General features: G+C 38.3%; 1 long non-coding RNA gene across 11 annotated transcripts in view; it reads left to right on the top strand.

The window, feature by feature from the left end:
• LOC311442568 overlaps positions 1-14,364 on the top strand; it is a 259,074-nt gene that overhangs the window by 84,324 nt on the left and 160,386 nt on the right. For 8 of the 11 annotated variants that reach the window (XR_014696744.1, XR_014696745.1, XR_014696746.1 and 5 more), the window contains one exon: positions 2,579-2,650. This is a non-coding gene — a long non-coding RNA (uncharacterized lncRNA). The remainder of the gene's footprint in view (positions 1-2,578; positions 2,651-14,364) is intronic. The other 3 variants (XR_014696743.1, XR_014696752.1, XR_014696753.1) reach the window with 1 other exon arrangement.

Raw genomic sequence — 14,364 nt, 5'->3', positions numbered from 1 at the left:
TATTTATTCAGGCCGATTCCTTTTTAAGCTATATTAAAATGCATCAGAAGTGCCAGCCATTATAAAGCTCTGAGATACCAAGCAAATGAGGTAAGTAAAATTAGCGGCAATTGTGCTCAGACTACGTTCTACTGAGAAATATTAGCAAGATGGCTCCCCAGAGACAGCCGGGCTTTTAGGGGAAGCATCGAGACAGTTGTAGTGAGCTGATGCAGTCTCATGACTAAGTTATGAGACATCAGATTTTCATTTTAAAGCTTACATTATTGGAATTTCAGTATTTTATGTGCCACTTGAAGCATTGTCTTAGGGACGTACCCATGTTGCTGATTATTTTTATTCAGCCCCCCTTGAAAAACAAGGCTGAATTTTAGCACATATGCTGTACCAAAGCATTGAAGGGACCACGTTCAAATGATAGAACCAAAGCAACAAATTTTGTCCAAATGGGTCTCAGAAATTAATAAAGCAGATTATTTTGTAATCTGTGCATTGAAACAAGGGAATCTTAGTACGTTTGGGAGTTCTGGAGGTGTACTTAAAGCCTGTAACTGGAACCAAGTTGAGTTGCTTTCCACTGCTTCATTATACGAATACCTATACCATTTGGAGAAGAGTTAGCACATCTATTTTTCTGGATGCCAACTCAAAGACTCAAATAAGATTTTGGAAATCACAAGTAATTTCTGCATGCCTGTTTTTTCAGGTTCTTGACATAGGAGACTCTATTTTCCAGACTACTGCAGGTGCCAGCAGACTGAGATCAGCCTGGAGGAGCTGGGATCTCCTTGAGATATTTAAGCAGTGGTGCAATGGAACCCAGGGAAATGGAGGGTGGTGTGGGAAGGCAGTGAGGAGCAGGGATGGCTGTGGGGATATTGCTCCTAGGCCCAGCCTCTCTGCCTGCTGCCCCTGGGCTACCACCAGGCTACGGGCTTTGTGTGTTTGTTTAGGGGAACAGATTTTAGTGTAGGGAATGAGGTAAATGTCTGAAAAGATGATTATACATCTGTTTGTCTTTCCTCATCACTTTTTGTTTACCTGCCAATTTCTGTGCAGCTGATGGAATTATAATATTCTCAGGGAGCAAATGGAGCTCAGATAGTGTTGAGAAGCTGCTGGGAGGACAGATAGCTGGACAGGCACATGTATGTGTACCATGATTGCCCAAGACTGATTTCTTTTGAGAAATTGAACTGAAAAATCTGCTTTTGGACAGTCACTTTGAAATTTTATATTTATCAATTATTAAATTGATAGCTTTTTTTGCAGATGTCTGTACATTTTATTAGCATACTTAATCCATCTATCCACATCCTTCTACTGTTATAAGGGACTTACTTCCCCCTGGGTTTGAGTATGCTGTTAGCACAGCCCTGCTGGAGGGAGCAACGGATTTCCATGACTGATGTTTGTCATAAGAACCTGGCTTGGAAGCAGCACTTCTTCAGTCAAAATCTGAAACATCTTGCTGCTTTGATAGAATTTTGTGCAGGATGAAGTGAGTATGAACTGCTTAGAACCAGGGAAAATGGGAGGTCCTAAAATGTCTGATGTTGCTCTGTCCTTACAGCCTTATAGTGCCAAGTACTTACAGGCAGAAGGGTAAAGGGTACTGTATAACTTTCTGCATTAGTGTTTTCATAGGTAACTTGCAAGTATGTAATGCTATGGAAAAATCAATTTTGACAAACACAGTCAATGACTCTAGTACATCCAATTTAAGTGTTCTAAATTAACACAGCCATCCATTTCTTACCAAGTAATGCTCAGTTATGTGCTCTTGGGCAAATAATGCTCTAGCCAGCTTTTTCTTCATTACCGATCACAAAATAGAATCAACAATGTTCTTGACCACAAGACCTTTGCTGAGACAGGAGTTTGTTTCAACTTATGTGATAAAATTATCTAGTCATTAAAAATAAAACACACAGAAAACACCCTTACTTAAGTAAATGAGATTTTTTTTTTTTTCCCCCTCATGCTTTAAAACTGTTTGAGAAAATTAGTTCCTTTGTATTGCTGAGTGTGACTTTTGCTATAATTGGGAAATTTGTTGAAGGGAGAAGTTCACTTTCTGTTCTTTAAATTTGCTCTACTGTGTGAGTAGCAAATTGACATTAGCAATAATTTTATACATCAACCATATCCAAAATGTTTGCGTTGGCACATGAAGAAGGAACTTCTACGTCCACAACTAAATACATTTTTCAAACGGATTTGTTTTTTGTCCAAAAATGCACTGATTTGATAGTGATATAGGATGAAATCATGTGAAATCATGCTATATTCATCTATCTGATTTCCCATTCTTGATCTTGAACATGGAGGAATAGTCATTTAGGAAAATAGTTTTCTGGGCATGTTTGTTTGCAATCCTTACTGAGGCTGCATAGGCCTATGATCTTGTTACATAATAGCTATTACTGCTATTGAAGGTGTTTTTTGGTGGTGTAAACCAATTGAAGAAAAGTGATGCAATGAAGCCAAAATTGTTATAAAGTGCTATGTATGTAACTGAAATCATTGTTATATCATATAGTTTTCAGATTCAATATATTTCTTTATTTTGTTACAGGTGCTCATCTAGGAAGACTTTGTGAGATTGCGTGAGGTGAATAAGTCTCAGGAAATACTATTTGCTTAGCAGGTCAGTTCACTTGTTTTGATATAAACTTCAAAACATTCTCAGCGTTTGTCCCTTTTCTGATAACCTTGTCACTCACAAAACATAAGTATTTAAAGTAATTTGTGATTAAGGCTAAACTTGTGATGTTCCCTGTCAGGGACAGAGTAGCATTAGCTTGTTCCTTCTGTTCTACTTCACAGTTGCTTGTAATTTGTGAAGAAAGTTGCTGATTGGCCTTAGATGTTGAGGCCATGTGTTAATTTTTAGGAGTGGAGACCCATCTTTGTCTCTTAATCACTGCATTTTACCTTCTAAAATATGCAATTTCTCTATACTTTGATTGTTTCCTCCCTGCTAATTCTATCATGAATAATTTTTTGTGCACTTGTGTAGCAATCTTGTGTCCTGTAATCAACATCTACAAGCTATTTGGGATTCATAGCATAACATTTGTTTATTAGTTCAGCAAATATACGTTAATGAATTTTAAATCGTTATGGGGAAACTGTGTCTCCATATGTTATTGATTTGTCTATAAATTAATTTGCCAGGTCATCCAGAATAAAACCAATCTCTTGAAGTAATAGGAAATCTACATTTTCATTTCAAATATTTAATATCTAAAAAGGCTCCTAGTGTATTTAGCTAATAAGATCATGTACGGGTTGCTTCCAGTCAATGCAAGTGTAAGACATTCTGTCAGTAATTAGTATGCACTGCCAGACTTTGATTATACCAGCTCTTTGACCTATTTTTAACAGAAACTAGGGCAGTCTGTTGGATTGCCTTTCCCTGTCCCTGGGCACCCTGCTGTGTTATGTTCTTCATATTTGACATTATAACACACAACTGCGGTGCCAAACTGCAGAATATTCCCCAGGGGTTTTCATTGAAACAGATGTAACAGATGTCTGCCCACTCTAAAGAGCACAGTGGTTTCTGATAATGGTCACACAGTAAATGACTTTTCTCCATTGTTTATTAAAGATTGCTTCAGTCAAGAGTGCTTTTTGGAGCACACTGTGTAGAAGATTCATTTGGAAATAAGTTTCAGACTGATTTGAAAAGACTCTTTGCCTCTTTCCCTCCCCGTCATGTTCAATGGGATCTCAGGCAGCAAGGGTATGGCTAATGACTTAATAGCCTGGTGGGTATCTGGGAGATAATAGTATTAACTATCAAACTATCAGGCACATGCATACTGGTGTGAATGTGCTGGATGCATGTTAGCTACTGGGAATTAAAGAGCTAAAGCCACTCGGGATATTCATTAATCCGTGGTTTTGCTAGGAATGCTTTAAGGTGCATTTAAACAACTGCAGCATGGCAGACTTGAAACACGTCTAGTCCTGAAATACAGGTCTAGACCAAAGCCTTTTACTTTGCTCTGTTTAAAAGTGTTCTTGAATGTCCGTATCTTTGGGGAACTGAGTGAGTGTGAGTGGCAGTTTCTACACAAGCTGAACAGGCTGATGAACTGAACCATGCTAAAGAAGAAGGAAGGGGGTTGGCTGTGGATTTGAGGGTAGTGGAGGAGGAAACATTAACAGGGAGAAGAGTGAAAGACAGGAGCTGAGTGCTCTACTCACACAGTGATGTGTGGAAGAGATGCTTGGGGTTGGAATGAATATTTGTCTTGAAAAGAGCTGTCTAGCCTGGATGGTGAAATGCCAAATACTACTATCTACTTAGGTGATGGGAGGGCTGTACCAGACAACACTAGCTCTGTCCTGTTAGTATCCTTGCCTGCACAACCTCCTCTGTTTGCATACAGCCTTTGTGCTGGGATTAAATGGATCATCAAACGGTATCAGGTTGCCCTTGCACAGACCTGCTAAGGAGAAGCCATGCTCTTCATGGTTGATTGAACTAGCAAAGAGACTTTGGTCCCACTGTTGTTCAGAAGTCTTGGTGTTTCTCTTTATGAAAGAAAACAGTGGAACAAAATAGACAGGTGTTATTGTTTTCTGTATGAGAGGGACACAATATCACACGTTTTTCTGAGTGCAAGAATATGAAGCCACACAGTTCTCCTAGAGAACTTGCCTTGCTTGGAGACAAACTACTGTTTCTGAAAATCCCACTTAATTTACTTGCCTGAGTCAGTTACACTGAAAATACCAATTTGTCTCTTGGGTTATGATAATACACTTGTTACTGAAGTTGTATCTGATTGTTACACAAAGACACTACTTGATTTTTAAATCAACATTTGATTTTTTTACTCTGTCACAGTTATTAATAACACTATTAATAACAAGTTGGAAAATTAATTCCAACCATCATGTACAGTGTTATCCTAGCAAGCAGGATCACTTCATGCATATGTAATATTCTTACCATGTAATAATTTCTTATATTTGGAAGCTGCATAGGAATAATGACCAAACTTGCTCTACTTCTAAAAAATATTGCAGCACTTCAAATAAATCACTTTGTGGTAGACTAGGTAATCTGGGGTAGATTAATGACCCCCCCTCAAAAAAAAAATAAAAAAATGTTGTTCATACCTGGACATATCTTCTTTGCTTGCTTGTGTCCATGTAGCTCAGTTGAGCCCCTTGGAGTGCTTGGGATTCATCTGGATCAGTTTTACAGGATGATGTTTGCAAAGGCAGAAGCTGGTTGAGAGAACAGCCTGACTTATGCTGAGCACTGAGGAAGGGTGGCCTTTTGAACTAGGCAATGCTGATTGATTGTTTGTCTTTTGGTCCTGCAGAAAGTTGTACATTTTTAATGCTGTAACAAATGAGTAGAAAGAAAAAAAATTTCAGCTGAAATTCCAAATCTCCTTAAGATGTTTTAGAAACTAAAAGCATTGGGATAAGATCATTTTAGGTTCCTACTGAAGTGACTGACCTAGCACTAACTCTGACCCTGGGATGTAGTGTTCTCTTTATGCAGCTTCAAAGTTACCATCTTTGTTTCATCATGGCACCTTTGTGAAAACACCATGCCCCCCACAAGATCAAAGTAATCATGCCTCATCCTTTTGCTTCCTTCAGTAGTCAATCCTGTAATTCATTATAAACCTGGTCAGAGCAAAGATTAATGTTACCACTTCATTTAGAATAGAGGTTTCTTCCTAGACCATAGTAATTGTACAAACACGTTAAACGGGTCCTCCAGACCCACTTATAAGACACAGTGGGTAATGTGGAGGCAGAGCTGGTTTATGAACTTGTAAAAAGAAATGCCCTGAAATTTGTGCTATGGGCCTACAGTTGATTACTAAGCACATTTTTATTTTTTTCTTTTGCTACTACTTCAAGTGTTCCCAAGTATTCCCGGTACAATACAGCGAATCCCTCTGGGTTTGAATTGTTGAAGTCACTGCAGTATTAAAAATCAGTGTCACTGCAGTTTTATGACAGACATCACTAGATTGTCCAAGCTCTTCTGCAAGAGTCGCATAGTATTAGACTTCATGCTTATGTTTATTTTAAAGGGAGCTGTTGCAGATGGTGAGTGGCTGTCCTTTCTTTACATTGAATAGCCAAGCTCAGTTCTTAGAGCAGGTATTTTTGAGAACTAGAGAACCAGAAGTAGGTTTTAGGACAATTGAATTTAGATTTCTGCAGATTAAGTCCAAGGACTCTCGGCAACAACTTAATGGAATAAATCTGGTTTCCTTTCAAATTCAGTGAAGACACATTCTTTTCTTGGGTCAGTTCGGTCAGTATGAGGATATTATTTCATCTAATAGTGCAGTGATGATTGTACATCAATCCAATCACATTGTTAAGGTGGCAGTGGTCCAGTTAGGAATTCTGGAAAGCATAATAGATAAATAGTAATGATAGTAAGAAATAGAAAAAAAAAAATAAATCTTAAAGGCAGAGGTTACTAAAGTTGTGAATTATGTAAAACTCCAATACTTGTGTTACTAACAGCTACACTGAAATTTAAGTTATACTTATATATTGCAAGCAGAATGTACAAGTATCTGAGTTCTTGGTTCCATTTTGTGAATGGACAGAGTTCTGTGTGGGAGAAAAGTTAATGCTAACATGCTACAGAAGAAAGTCTGTCCTGTGACCAAGAGCTTAGGTCAGGAAAGAAAACAGGGTAGTTAACTGCAGTTTTTTTCTCTCATCTTGGTTCAACCCTACTATTCACATCCATGTTTAATTATAGAGGGATTGGAGTATACTTTGTGCTCTAAAAGAAAAATGTCGGATTTAAGCCTAATTTGCAGCACACGCCATATGCTTTGGGTTTTCTTTCGGAAATTCACACAAATGAAAAATGCTGTTACAAAGTGCAGTCTGTTTCCTGATCTTAAACACTAATGTAGTATGCTAATCCCATCCTGCCTAAATGTGTGCTCCTAACAACCCCTCGAGGTCAGTGATGTCATGGTGAGCACCTTCATTTCTGTCTCAGAAGATGTAGTATAGATTTATAAACTCATAGAGGGAGATGTGACCTGTAAAGAATTACACCCTTGAAGGCATACTGACTTTTTAAAGACATTTACTCCCCTGGAGGTATAGTTTTATTGTGAAATGCTTTTGCTTTCCAAAACTAGGACATTTTTGTCTCCTTTTAGGACTTAAAATATGTTGAATAAGAGGATTTTCTGTTGTTAATTCAACTTACCCTCATATCATTTTTAAATATACCATTTCCGTTACACACTTGATTCCACTTACCGTAAGATTTTTCAAAAGGAGATCTCCAGCTTGACTGTAGCCTGTTCAGGGTGTGTCAATGAACCTGAGCCATTTTATCCCTCCGATCCTTGGTTCCTTGTGATTCAAGAAGTGGGTGGGGGGGGAGTAGCTACAGAAGGCCTTTCCTCATTAGGACATCACTTACTTTTTTTTTCCTGTTTCATTGCTCTATTTTCTGCTAAGTTTTTAAGAGCTAAAGTGGAATGACATGCTTGAAGTGCTTGTGTTGAAAACAGTGAAACTTCTCTTGCTTTGAAAAGAAATACTCTCCACATAGTGTAGCCAGAGGTAACAATTGCTCAGAGTTTTGTTTTCACTTCTTAAGTGTGTTTTCAAAATTATTTTGGATTTTAGTTTAATCAAACAAAATAGCATGCCTTGTAAAACTCAACAGCAGAAGACAAAGTAAAAGAGCATTATTATATATAAATATTACTTATATTTACCTTATAAGTACAGGGAATGCTGCAGAAACCACAGCAGAGATTAATACAGGCTGCATTAAATGCTGTTTTTATGGTAACTATTGTTTGGATGTTGCAAACTAGAAAATACACAAAGCCAGCTTCTTTGCAAGATGCAGTAAGCCTGTTGGTTTATGCAGTGGTTGCTAAAAAAAATCTTGATCCTGCAAAACTTCAAACAAGTAAAAAGCTTTGCTCTGGCTATGGATAGATTGATTTATTTATTTTAAGCTGGCTGTGAGGAAAATAAACCTGTGCTGGGAGAGAATAGGTTTTCTGTGTTAGTATCTTCCTTTTTGTGCAGTGAAGGTACGTGTTGACTTTCCTGTTAAAACTGCTCCTTCCCTTGGGCAAATAAAAAGCTGTGATGAGGCAGCTTGTCAGGTTATGTAGTGACTTTGGCTGTTCTGTTGCAAAGTAGGATGTAGCAAACTTTTTGTCAGGTTAATACGGAAACATACTCCTTCCGAAGAAAGTTAGCAACTGTATGTGTCTCATGAATGTTAGTCTCTAACTTAATATAAAGGGTGAAAGAAGCTACAGCCAGATAGAGTCAGGCTGTGGATGCTTTCAGCTGGCTAGCTGTCAGGTGGCTCTGTGGTACAGCCATTTGCCAGTATTTTTGCTATAAGGCACTCATTCTAGTTCCTAAATTCACTGAATTTTAGCTTTCAGGGTGAAATTATCCACACTTGAGTTTCGGGTTTTCTTTCATTTAAGTCATGTAGTCACATCAAAGAAAAAAATATAGTTGGAAAAAATATAGTCCTTTATCCTTTTGAAACAAATACCTTCCAAATATTTTATTTACAAATTAACTTTGTCATATCATTCGTAAGATGTTCTTTTGATGGTCAAGAATGTATGCAAACCTACCCAAATCTGTCCAAATTTAGAGCACATCTAGAAACATAAACCTTTTTAAAATAAAATCTGGTCTTTTATTTCCTATTAAATAGAGGTTAACACAGGTATGAGCAGTTTTGGCTTCAAAGGCTAGCTTAGCATTGTGCTTACAAATACTGAGCTGGCTGGTAGGTGCTAATTATTGTTCCTTGCAGTCTCACTGGAGCTAGAACAGGAGATTCTAACCAGAAAAACAGATGGTGTGTTATTTCTTTACAGATCTCACATGATTCGCATATAATGGCGTAGGTTTCTACTCTGTATTTTCAAAATCAGTGAGACCATTGCTGTCTTTTTATGACTGTACTCAGGAAGATTTTGTATCAAATATATAACTGGATTATCAGTAAAATATATATTTTAATGGAAAAAAAAGATAATTCTCACCACTTAATATTCATGGAAAACTTTAAACAATTAGAAAATGCTTTATATTTTAATGCTTCATTTGAGAGCACCCTCTGGAAGCATGTAGCATCTGTTCAAAACAAGCAAATATTGATGTGTGCCAGAGTGCCCTGATATTGACTTAGTGTGCACTTGTAGGCCTTGTAGTTCTGACCTTACTGTCCTTTGCAAGTTGGAGCCAAATCCTGCATCTGCTGAAATCGGTGGGATTTTTTCCTGGCTCTGGCAAACCTGACATTTGGCTCATTTATTTAAGCATTCTTTGTGCAGCTTAGCGTTATTTTCTAAGCCTTTTTCTCTTCATATGTTCCTGCTATTAATTGAAATATTTTAACATCTGTTTTTGGGTGGGGTAAGAAATTGATTACTGATTAAAGTATTTCCAAGCCTATCTATAATTTAAATGTAAAAACATCATTTAAATATCTCATTGAGTTTAAATGGAAATTGTGACCAGATTCATAATGTGTTGAGTTTGTGTTATGGCACATCTCCAAAGCATCAGCTCAGTGCAAACTGCTACATCTGCATTTCATGACTTCAGGGGAATGCCAAGATATTTCCATGGGGTCCAACTGCAGAGCTGTATAACAAGGCAGTGGATGCCTTCTGGTCAAACATGTTTGTAGAAAATATTTGAGCAATGTGTGGCCTAGTAGAATGTCTCCCTTGTTGATGTTGCAAAGCTTTATTCAGAGAATATCTTTATATGCTTTATTTCTTCAACTTTTAGCACAATAACAGTTTTATTTAGACCTATAAGCATGTGACCAGGTAAGAAAATGAAATTAAAGGTGGAATATAGCTATTAACAGTGAAATATTAGTGTTCTGCTAACACATTGGTGCATGGGATTATCTAAATCCCAGAGCTGTATGGAGAATGGGTGTTCAGGTGCCTTAATCTTGGAATGGCATGGAGGTATGAGGACCAGAAAGAGCAGTTGGGGAGGAAAAAAAATAAAAATGATGGAGAGGGCTTCGTTGTGAAGTGTTAGCTAGCTCCTGTATGAAGGTGTGGCTTGTGATTTGTCATATAGCCAAATAGCTATTGCTATGCAAATTAGAAACATCATCCATTTCAAGCAAGGGAAGAATTCCATGGGACTATAACCATATATATGGATTCTTGAATTTATGCGGCTTTTATAGGAAACAGCCTTATAAAATATGGATTCCCTGGAGAGAAGACTCTTGCTTTGGAGTCTTGCTTGGAGACTGCTCGCTTTTACTGTGTGTCTTTGCTAGTCAGTAATAATCTTCCTGATCTATACAATTGCTGATGGAGAAGAGCATTGGTTTAGCTTCTGGGTTGTACAGATGCAAAAGTGTGGCACTTTGCTACCTGTTTTATTCTGAATAGATCAGAAGTACAAACACAACTACAAGACCTCATTCTCTGGGATGAGATCTTAAACCAAGGTGTGAAAACAAGCACAGTCCTTACTGTGGCCTTCTAACACTTGTTCACACCATTTCTTTGCTGTTAAGTTTTTGTCGTGTTGTCTTAAAATCTCCTGACCACTGTTCTGAAGGCAGTGTAGAGCAGCCACAAACACTTCTGCATTGCACAGCCAGAGCACAAACAGCACATCCTCTGCCACAAACCTCTCTCAGGATCCAGTAGCAGTGGGTAGAGAATGGTCTTATGTTTCTGTTTCAAACAGGTAGGAGGCTGAAGGTTTCTAAGGCAGGGATGAAGCTGGTGACTTCACTGCTGTGCAAAATCAGTGGGAGGTTCATGTCTCTGTGCTGCTGGGCTCCTGTGCTGTACCTGTAGATTTCTGCAAGTTAAGTCTTTAGTGTATCTGTCTGAAGAGCGAGGTTCTATGTCACGGTGAAAATAGACCTGTAATACACAAATTTGCTCTAAATATAAATTTGCAGCGTTAGATAAAAGAATGCAGTGTTTCCTCCTTCCTTCCCTTCAACTGTCAGGAAGGAATCTGGATGATATTTAAAGAGCAGATAGACCTTCTGCAAATAGTGGCACTTGTTGTTTTCCAAATGCTTAGGATCTACCAGATCACAAAATATTGCATTACCTTTTTGTAACTCTTGTCACAAGTCTGTTGTACGCTGAGATTCTTCCTCTGTGACTTACTTAACAAGTACTAAGGAGTATTGATAGGCAAATTTCATATTGTAAAATCAAAGGTAAATTTCTTATCTCTGTAATGAACGTGTCCTTGAAATAAATGACAAGTAGGGTGGAGTTCACTGATATATCAAGGCTTGGAGTGTGTCCGAAGTCTTTCCTTCTGGATGAACTGTGCTTTTCAGTGTTGAGTCCTTCCATCTGAAATGGCTTTTGTACGTTGCCTTGCAACGGAAGCAGGGAGCTGCAGAGGGGCTGGGAAGGGACCAAAGCTATGGATTTGATTAGGTGTTTCAGGCAACTATGACATGAGGTAAAATATGGATCAGATAACCATCTTGGCTGGGACTCAAATGCTGTTGGAATTAATTATTGGACAGGGCTTCTTTTCTTGCTGCAGGAAGGCCTGCATGCAGTCAAGGGATTGATTGGAAAGAAATGTTTTTCTGAAATCTGTGTGTAGTTTGTTTTTCATTGCTCACAAATGTTCTTCCTTTTTTTGGGATGCTTTGTGGAAAGCAAAGCTTTTTAAGAACCAGCTGCTGAGGGACCAGTTCCCCAGTTGTTACCATAAGGAACCTGGACTTTTGCCTTGGTCTCTTTCTGCCTTAATACACAGGGAGTAAAACATTTCTGGAGGTGGCTAGCATCTGCCACCCAGACTTAGTTTGTTTCACATAGATTTCTAATAAACTAGAAACATGACGAGAGCAGTAAGGAGCAAAGCAAGCGCCAAAACATCTCTGTTACTTTCCAACCAGCCATAGCAATTACTTGACTTGGTTTTGTCACATTGCTGGTTTGAAATGCATTTCCTCTCCAGGTACTTTATGGAAATTTCAGATTGACCTACAGTATGTTGTGACAAGCCATCTCAGTTTCACCAGTTCCATTTAAGATACAAAGGATCTTGCTTTATGATCTTCCATTATTTGTCCGTTACAATTGCCCTGTACGTGTTGCAGTTGTCAATGAACCTTGAAATTATCAAGAATGAAACTTTGACCTTTTAAGAATTATATATATTGCTTATAAAGCAGGGGTTTGCTCTTAAAAGGGCTACCCACATCTGGTAAATGAGTAGAGATGCATGGGAGGATGTTTCCCAGTGCATAACTGTGCTATCATGCCTCGTTTTGTTGGATGACGTGAGTTTCATTTCACTGTGCTCCAAGTGCAAGTCTTTGCATTCAGTCTGGGATGACTTTTGTTTCTCACTAATATCTTAGTGTAGCAGATGGTGGAGATGTCAGGAAGCTGCTGAAAACAGTCAAGTTTATTATACCTCCTTAGCACAGAGTAGCTCATCTGTTCCTGCTGGCATTGGTCCCCAAGGGACTAGATGTTGCGTCCTGGCCATGTTCTTGCCTGGCCTTGCATTCTCTTATCTTTGATCGTAAGGTTAGTGTTTGGTATAAGAGAAGGGTATGTGTTGGACAAATGATCCCCAAGTTAAATTTATCCCTAACAAACATAAAAGTGGGAAGAGTTAGTGCTGCCAGGCAACCTAGTCCAGTGCTACCTTTCAGTGTGTAAATGGTTATAGAGCAGGAAACCTTTGGTCTGTCCTATGAATCCTCTACAAGAGGGCAAGGTTACGGTGGAGTTGTGTTTCTGCAACATAGCATGAAGATGCTGCAAATAGTGTTAAGTATGGCTCAAGAGTAAGAATTGGAGCAATTCTGGTAGCCCAAGCTGCCCATGATCCTAATATTTGAGCTGTATTGTTAGAACCTAACCTAGCAAGCTGCTGCCATGAGTTTGGCTGTGTTGTATCCCTTTACACTTAAAGTTGCTTGATAAATAAAAACAGAGCACTTGAAATCTGAAATTACATCATTGCTAAATGTGTGAACATAATTGTGTAATTTCTTTTGATTGCACTTCCGTAGACAGGCTTTTAGATTAGGATGGGAATGAATCTGCTTTCAACGATTTTTTTTTTCTTGAAGCTTCTATATAAAGACTATTGTTAATAGTCTTACAAATCAATTAGACTGTAAAGTTTGTAAAAACAAATGGACAGCAAGTATTTAGCTTAATCAATGTTAGTGTAGACTAGGAAGGAGTTAAGAGAACGTAACCAAACCATGCAGCATGGCTGAAGTTGCATCTAATGTGGAAGGAAATGGTGTAAAGAAAGTTTACCTTTCTCCTCTAGTGCATCTGTGTGCCAGTACAGCTGGCCAGTGTCATGTGAGATCCTACACCCCTTTTCTGTGCCCAGTCCCACAGTTTCTGTCGTCTGCATGGCCCTATCTGGTGCAAACAGTTTGCCAGCAGATGAAAGCCAGTGTAGGCAAGTGTGAGGTATTTTGCATCAGAAGGAACAACTTTAAATTACTTGCACACGTTGCTTGATGAGAAATTAACTGCTTGGGAAAAAAAAAAAAAAAAGGAAAACACCATCTTGGCATCATTGTAAATATATCACTGAAAACATCTGCTCAGTAGAGAGCACTGGTCAAAAGAGGAAATGAATTTCTTCTCCAACCCAAATGGTCAGTGAATCCCCTGCGGCACTGGGATGGATAGTGTTTGTAGGGCCAAGTTTTTATCAGAGTATGCATGCTTGGACACAGCTCACTGACAATCAATGACAAGAGCTTGCTGTTTGAAACAGTTGCTTTTACTTTACACTTCAGTGTCTGTTGCAAGAGTAGCTCATAGTGTTACGTGACTGAAAGTCTCAAAGCTTCCATGCGGAAAAAGATGATGATGGAAATCCAGGATGACTTGAAAATAAACAGAAAACAACGCCCTGTCCTTAGCATGATGATAGATACAACAGCTCCTTTGTTCTTGAGACCAAACAGGTTCTCTTAGGGAAACTGAGGTACTGTACGTGGGAGTTACACCATGTGGGACTGACAAAACACAATTTCCTTTTAGCTAGAGGTGAAACAACCAAGTATATATTGAAGATGAAAAATACAAGTTTTGCTTCTTTTTTAACGGTTTGCATTTACTGATGTTTCCTATTAAGCTGAAAGTATGTGAAATGTTTTTACGCAGTTGTTTTGGGATTAATTTTATTTTCTCTACATTGCAACAGGCTCAAACCTAATAGGAAATTATTTGGGTTGAAATCTTTCATTTAGGAGCTTGATATAGTATAAGGATTTTAAAATATTATTGAGGAATAACAATGAAAGAGTTAAGTTTCTGATTTTGACAGTGGTGG

This window comes from Aythya ferina (genome assembly GCF_964211825.1).
Source record: "Aythya ferina genome assembly, chromosome: 11".
In the NCBI taxonomy this organism is placed as follows: Eukaryota; Metazoa; Chordata; class Aves; order Anseriformes; family Anatidae; genus Aythya; species Aythya ferina.
The sequence above is the reverse complement of the archived record's forward strand: the minus strand, read 5'-3'. Positions and strand labels throughout refer to the sequence as shown.